Source organism: Alosa pseudoharengus, unplaced genomic scaffold (assembly GCF_046254945.1).
Source record: "Alosa pseudoharengus isolate Yale_2024_CS ecotype anadromous, Long Island Sound unplaced genomic scaffold, YU_APseudo_1.1 YU_APseudo_1.1_scf_4, whole genome shotgun sequence".
NCBI classification, from domain to species: Eukaryota; Metazoa; Chordata; class Actinopteri; order Clupeiformes; family Clupeidae; genus Alosa; species Alosa pseudoharengus.
This window is the reverse complement of record NW_027468774.1, coordinates 3,196,825-3,205,125: the sequence shown is the minus strand read 5'-3', so window position 1 is coordinate 3,205,125 and position 8,301 is coordinate 3,196,825. Positions and strand designations below refer to the sequence as shown.

Here is an 8,301-nt window from a genome sequence, read left to right as displayed (position 1 = left end):
AACAATCCTGAAAGGATTAACAGCAACAAAAAGGCTGACTGACTGAACAGATGAATGAATCAGGGAAAGAGAAGTTTGAGCGCGACGGAGTTGTATTCTCCCAGTTTTGCTTACTAAATTCAAACCAGCTCTTGCACTGAACCAGACCTTTATGGAAGGGAGTCCTGCAGGCCCCTACCCCACCGACATTTATGCCCTGAGAATTACGCCGCCGACCTTTGACCTATAGATTTATTTTGCTCTTTGAACCTCATGCTTCTCTGAACATCTGGAGTTCAGCTTTTTTTTTTTTGAGAACATTTTGTAATGTGTTTCAAAAGGATCTGTGCAGACAGGCTTGCCACTCAACCCTCCAGTTGTGACAGACACACACACACACATCACACACTCTGTCTCTCTCCCACAAACGACACCTTCATTCTCACACTGTGACAGACTCTCTCTTTCACTCTCTCTCTTTCACACACACTGTCTCTCACACACACACAAACCCACACACTCTCTCTCTCTCTCGCTCTCTCTCTCTCTCTCTCTTACACATACACACACACAAACCCACACACACTTATCATCTGTGGAAAATGTTACTCTCCCACCCTAAGCCCTAACTCTAATTCCCACAAACACTCACACACACACATACACACACACACACACACACACACACACACACACACACACACACACTTATCATCTGTGGAAAATGTTACTCTCCCACCCTAAGACTCTAATGCCCTGGTTAGGCTACTCTTGCTCATGCTGCTATATTGCATAGGACCAGCATGCAGTGTTTTGTTTGTGAGTTTTGTTTGTTCTGGTTTGAATCTCATGTCCAGTACATCCCACTGTGTTTTGCTTTATTTTTAAATTGTATTTACAGCCATAAACCACAACGATGATTTGGATTTCTATTCTATTTAAATTGTATTTACAGCCATAAACCACAACGATGCTTTGGATTTCTTTTCTAATTGTTGTAGACAGTATGAATATGCTCAGGAGAAACTGTGATTGTGTGATTGTGTGTGTGTGTGTGTGTGTGTGTGTGTCTGATCTCCATCTTATCGGTCACCTGTTCTCTGTCTTTGCTTTCCCCTCCCTCACACACACACACACACACACACACACACTCACACACACACACACACACACACACACACACACCCACACACACACACAACTCAACTCAACAGCACACACACAACTGGAGTAGGTCAGGAGTGCATCTAGCCTGTACACACAGAAAGCCATCTATCTGTTTATATTTTTTTACATGTATAGAGTCCAGTCGACAGTCAATTTCATTAATTAAGTTCACTTATGTTTTTAGGGCAGGTCTAATTAGTCTAATTAAGTCTTTACTGCCGATGCCATTCAGCAGGAATGTAATGTATATTTCACTGTCAATAGCAAGCCCTTTATTATCCGCCTATATCAGTGTTGCTTTAAAAAAAAGGGTACCTTCTGTCACGATTATATGATTATTATTATTATTGTAATATTATTACTCATTTTAATTATGTTGTTACTTTTTTTGATAGAGAATGCTGAAGAATGCACTGTTGTGACTTGTTAAAGAATATATGTATATTGCAGAAAAGTCCTAAACAATTTGCCAGAATTGTCATTAAACGTGGGGAGGAGAGGGATAAGGGAGGATGTGGTAAAACACTTCCTTGTCCTCTGATTTGTGGACCTAAAAGAGTCTCCAAATGTACAAAATGGATTTGTTCACTATTTATTTGAATTGAAGTTAGCTATTGAGAATTAGGACTTTGTGCAGTGTATTTTTGTAAAATGCTTCTCAGTGCATTTTTTGGAAACCATCTATAGACCGTAAGGTTTTGTTCAAAAACAATAATTAGATTTTATTTTTGTTGCTGCTGTCAGAAGATGGGTAAACTGCTATGGAATAATGTTCCAAATAAAACTTTTAATTTTGAGCGCTTTTAAATTGTGGTATCCTGTGATTCACTGTCCTGTCACTATTGGTTGCCATGACATTTACATTGAGAAATATGGCTCATGATGAAACCTGTTATCAACGTGGTAGTAGACTCTGTAGAGGCTATATACTGACACCTTGTGGTAGAGTCTGGGTACCAACAAATACCATCCCGACTCACAGCAACAATTTCACACATCTCTGAGTCAAATCAGATTACATGATGACCAAGTGGTCTGTGAGACCCTCCTATTGGGCAGTGGGCTGGATTTGTTGGAATGAGACCTCGTGGGGGGCCGTCATTATTATTTTTCTGCATGGGTATCAGAGTGTTTTTTAATATCACTTATATGCAAATAAGTACAAATAATGCACTCCTGTCATAAACCGCTCTTTCTCTCTTGAAATGTCCTATTTCCATGTTAGTTTTTCCGCTTTTACCTTCCTGAGGATGGTTTGTAGTGGTATCATTTATTAAATCATAGAGATATTGCTTATACACATTGTTGAAGACAACTGGATGTGAATATCTTTTTTTTCTAATTTTCCCTTCTTACCGAAAACATCTGGGGGGGCCGTATGAAACCTGCTGGCGGGCCTGATGTTTAACACCCCTGCTCTACTAAGTCTCTAGCACTGATCTCCACTGGTCTTGTGTGTGCCTGCCAGCCTCATTCCCTTGTGTCTGCGTTTTACAGCCTACAGTTCTGCATACCGGTACTTTTAACTTCTTCCTTTCAGAGGCTTCCTTCAGACAATACACTCACTCTCAGAATGGAACACCATGTCTGTTGGAACATGCAGTTGCCTCCCAACATCCACCCGAAGTCCTACTCCTAACAACGATATGCCCTCACAAAAATAAATGCAACGGTCTGTCATTCACCAGTAAAGAACAGATGTTGTCTGTGAAACTGTTAACATTACTACAACAGCTATTTTGACATGTATAGGCTTACAGGCTTATAAATTACACAATACACCACATAGAATAATTGATAAACCTGTAGTGGTTCTCAACACTGGTGTGTCGTGAGGCAAAGTAAGGTGTGCCATGGAATTTTGAGGAACCCAATGAACAGCGTCTTAATTTAAAAAGATCAATCAACATCATATGAGCATATGCCTATTGCTGTGGTCTCACCTCATGAACAATGTATAGAAAGAATGATGGGCATTAGAGTGATCACCCTTGTTATAGCCTATAATAACGGAACCCTGGAGGGGTCATGCAAGATACTTTTTGGTGACATATCAAGAAAACGTGCGCTCATTTTACAAAATTGTTTGCTCATTTTACTCAATTATGCGCACGTTTTACTACATAGTGCACTCATTTTACGAAATTGTGCTATCATTTAAATGTGTGTAAAATGAGCATACGATGTAGTAAATTGTGTGCACAATTTAGTAAAGGGTGTATATGATTTACTAAATTGAGAGCACAATTTAGTAAAATGCGCAGGATTTAGTCAAATGAGCACACAATAAACTACATTGTGCACACGATCTAGTAAAATGAGACCACACTTTAGTAAAATGAGCGCACATTCTCTCGATATACAAAAATATCTCCTGGACTCTATAATAATGTGTAAGATGATTAGTCAGTTACCATACGTCTGTATACCTTAGTGTTTTGTCTTGACCTTTGTTGTACCTTAGCCCCATAAAGGATGATCTCTGACCTATAGTCCTTACAGAGGATTCCAGTTTTACTTAAAAAAAAAACCAAGACAATAGCAGTCTGCATCAGAAAGTGGTGCTCCACCTTCCCTGTTAAACTGGTTTGGCAGGCCTACTCCTGAATAGAAGCAATTTAAGACTTAAACATTCAACAGAAAAATGAAGGCTATGCTTAAATGTCAAGGGTGGCATTTAATCTGGGCCATCAAAACTGTTAGACTCATATGCAAGTGCTGAAGTAACTTATATGACAAGACAACAATAATCGTTGTCTATTCAGAGTAGGCTACCCTAAAGCAAGTAAGAATTTCTACCGATACACTGCTGCAACGACATGAATGCCACTTGACAGTGGTTTGGAATGTATGTGATGGAATGCAACGACATCCAATAGGCCTACCAAAATGATCAAAATAAAACAAAACAAGCAGCTCTTGTAAAACGTTGAAAGAGTGAATAATAAGTTGCCCTAATTTAGCTCACAAAGGGTTTTGTAACCTATTAGAATCTGATACATGCACTAGGATTGGGCAATCTCCTTTCTTTAATCCTGGTGGTGGATAAATGTTTGGGTAAACTTGCAGGAATTCAGGCGGTCGTGGCCTACTGGTTAGGGCTTCGGGCTTGTAACCGGAGGGTTGCCAGTTCAATCCCCGACCAGTAGGAACGGCTGAAGTGCCCTTGAGCAAGGCACCTAACCCCTCACTGCTCCCAGACTCACTGCATTGGGATTAGTGTGTGCTTCACCTCACTGTGTGTTCACTATGTGCTGAGTGTGTTTCACTATTTCACGGATTGGGATAAATGCAGAGACCAAATTTCCCTCACAGGATCAAAACAGTATATTTATACTTTACTATATACTTATGTGGTTTTGGGTACATTGCGCTTTCCAGACAGAATTCCCCCCAGATAACTGGACTTTAAACTAAGATGACATTATCTTTCATCTTAAAGATAGACTTCTGAAGTTCGCCTAAAAAAACAAAGAACCAAAGCTACCATCTTTGCCCATATAAGGAGATCCGGGTGTTAATTGAAGCATTGCAAGTTAGCTCTGGGATAGTAAAAATCTTTGCCGGTGTTATACGGTAACTGGCTTTCATGTTAACTGGCTGGGCTCAGAGCCCGTCTACGGAGAGCCTTGCCACTCCGTATTAAGTCCCATTGTACCGAATTTTGGATGCAGTTCCACCAGAGTTCCACTGGGGGCGATCACCATGAGTGCAGAATGAATGGGAGTCAATGGAGCTAGACGGCTAAATTTGCCTCTTTCACCTGATTGTCGTTGACAAATCTCAGATTTGATTGTAGTTTGTATAACTTCAACATGGGTTATAGGTCAAAAGTTGAATGAACGAGTACTTATGTCCTTTTGATTTCTTACAGGTTGGGTCGTTGTTGCACATAACACGCTAGCATTGTGCTAATGAATGACGTCATTGACACATTTGAAAGGCTTTTTAGAACAATTAAGTGACTTTAAAAAATATAATACTCCACCAAGTGTATTTTCTTTGCCTCCCCTTTCGAATACAATATTCAAATTACTTGAAAAAAAATTATATCCCAAGAAGTGGATTTTGAGGGGTACAGCTCCATAGACCTCCATTCATTCTGCACTCGTGGACGAGCGCCCTCATGTGGAACCACAGAAGCAACTGCAACCAGTTCAGAAACCGGAAGTTTTCCGAGAATGGCAGTTCTCCCCTTATTAGACATTCTCTGCTGGACTGTTTACTTTGCCTCTGGAGTTAACGTAACCGCCCCCCTTCTCTTGCAGGTGTGTTCAGCCAGAGAATGTCTAATAAGGGGAGAACCGCCACTCTCGGGAAACTTCCGGTTTCTGAACTGGTTGCAGTTCCTTTTCTGGTTCCACATGAGGGCGCTCACGAATAAGTGCAGAATGAATGGAGGTCTACGGAGCTGTACCCCTCAAATCCACTTTTCTCGAGATATAATTTTTTGCCCAGAAATTTGAATGTTGCATGCGAAAGAGAGGGCAGAGAAAATACACACCGCTGAGTATTATATTTTTTGAGTCACTTATTTGTTCTAAAAAGCCTTTCAAATGCGTCAATGACGTCATTCATTAGCAGAAAGCTAGTGTGTTGTGGGCAACAACGACCCAACCTGTAAGAAATCGAAAGGACGTAAGTACTCGTTCATTCATCTTTTGACCTATAATCCATATTGATCTTGCTGAAACCACAATCCAATCTTCGATTTTTCAACGACAACCAGGTAAAAGAGACACATTTAGCCGTCTAGCTCCATAGACCCCCATTGTTTTTGCACTTATTCGTGATCGCCCCTAGCGGAACTGCAGCAGATTGCAGGTACAATGGAGTTAATAGGGAGTGATCCGGCTCTCCGTAAACGGGCTCAGCTGATGATTTAGCCTCCGATACCTGTGGGGTATACTACGAAGCACGTTAGACATATCTAGGCTATGTAGACATATCAAGGCTTGACAAAGCCTTGACTCAGGGGTATACGTTAAGTGATACTACGATTGCAGTTATGTGATATATTTGTCAAACTAGGCTTTCAGCTCAGGGGCCTGTACTACGAAGCGGGGTTACTGGCTTATCTGGGTAACTTCGAGAGTAACTTGATCACGTGTGGCGTAACTTCCCGATTAACCCGTACTACGAAAGGTGGATAGGTTTTAACCGAGGTATGCTGCCATGGCAATTTACGCTGCATCTCAAACCTGCTCCGAGCAGGTTATGTTCTTGGTTAACCCGAGGTTTCCGTTAACCACACCCTTTATAAGTAGGCTACCACCCCTCCACTAACAATTCGAGATATGTCGGCGTACCTGGTAGCCTGGCGGGCCATCCTATATCATTGACATGTATAGTCTGGCATCGAATCATTCACCTCGCTTAATCCAAGGGGCGGGCAGAGAATTGTCTTTCAAACTGCCTAGGCATGCAATAGGCCAGCGCTACGACCATATCCGTATCCGGTCGGCAAAACGGCAAATACATCCTTCTTCGAAAGGAATGACTTAAGTGCATTGTGTTGATCTACTTTCAAAGAAAAGCACTTCCAAAGCAAAGTCCAACTCCTCCAAAGTTGACGCCAACGCCGATTCAAACAACCGCTCTTCGTTTGCCATAGCCACCTTCCTTGTTGTTCACCGTCGCAGCAGGATGTCGTTATCCTGTTAAGCCCGCCTTAAGACTCTCTAACGAAATAGAGCGCTGTGATTGGCCGTCATCCACGGTGTTAAGCCAATAGAAATTCCTATGGTTCGATACTAGACGTACAAGCTGAGCAAATTAATTTGCCGCCGCTAGGGTGCGTCTAGATTTCTAGGCTACGTACCTGGATGATCCATACGACATCTCTTCGAGGGGTTTTAGAGACCGCCTATATATATATATATATATATATATATATATATTCTCTATGAAGATATAGATTGTCAGTCGAGGGAATTCGTTATCTTTGTCAGATGATCTAGGCAGAAGTCTCTAATGTCACCCGTCATATAGCAATGCCCTTACGTGGACATTCATGTTTTCCATCTAATCGGTGATGCTGAACATCTGAGCAAGAATACTGTAGGCCTATGTCCGAAAATAAATCGCACATAGGCCTAGCCTAGCCTACAGTAGCCTATATGCTGAACATCTGAGCAAGAATAGCCTAAAATAAATCGGACATAGCCTAGGCCTAATAAATTAAAATCACCATTTTAACAAATGTCATATTACTGTACCCTGCACATAAAGGCTACACATTTCCACAGCACCAGAATCCGACCGAATGCCTCCCTCAACCCCTTCCACAATCGGCCTTCCACTATTATTTGCGATGGCCAACTCCTCTGCTACTGTAAAACACTCCTTATTACAGTAGTGTTCAAAGACACCTTTTTCTTGTTAGCTGTAAAACAGAGGCCAAGTGAAGGCTATAAGCATACTAGGCCTACATGTTTTCATAATTAAGAAATATTAATGCAAGCTATAACTATATAAACCTACTATTCTGAATAATGTGTTTGTGTTTCATTTTCACCTGCTGTCATGTGCATTTGGCAATGGTGTTGCATCTGAAATGTTCACAGGATTAGGCATACACTAAATCAGTCAATGGGCTACTTCAACATTCAATTATCCTATTACTGTAATCTATATGCCCACTTCTAATTTGTGTTGCATCTGTAGGCATTTCTATGAACTCAAAATAGGCAATTTAATTATTTAAACTCATTTCAGACATTCCGCAAGCTAATCCTCCGTAACACATATTTGAAGAACATGTGGAAATAAAACTTTTTTAGGCATTAAGGCTACCCGATCTGCAATACGTTGCCAACAGCCTTGCTTTGTTCACTGCCGATGTATTTGATTTTTGTCGTAGAGTGGGTTTTAATTCCTCATAACTTGGCATAATAATTCTGCATTCCTCATCCGTAAAAGGTGATCGCGTCATCATTGAAAGTGGTGATTTGCGCTGCAACACGCCCCTTTTATGTGAACGCGCACAAACTCCAATTAGGTTAACCCCGGCTCAACAAATCAACTTCATAATCAGCGTCGTAGTACCGATTAACACCACTTAAGATAACCAGGTTTTGTCAACCCCGGTTTAACAAAGTAACCCTGGGTTACATCTGGGTAGGTTAAGCTCCCTTCGTAGTACAGGCCCCAGAT

The 8,301-nt window shown here is 41.2% G+C and overlaps 1 protein-coding gene across 3 annotated transcripts in view; it reads left to right on the top strand.

The window, feature by feature from the left end:
• The window catches only part of LOC143103126 (SUN domain-containing protein 1-like), a 72,279-nt gene extending 70,325 nt beyond the window's left edge, over positions 1-1,954 (top strand). For all 3 annotated transcript variants that reach the window (XM_076266920.1, XM_076266918.1, XM_076266917.1), the window contains one exon: positions 1-1,954. This exon is cut by the window's left edge and continues 396 nt beyond it. The gene's annotated coding sequence lies outside the window, so the exon portion shown is untranslated.
• The last annotated feature ends 6,347 nt before the right edge of the window (positions 1,955-8,301 follow it).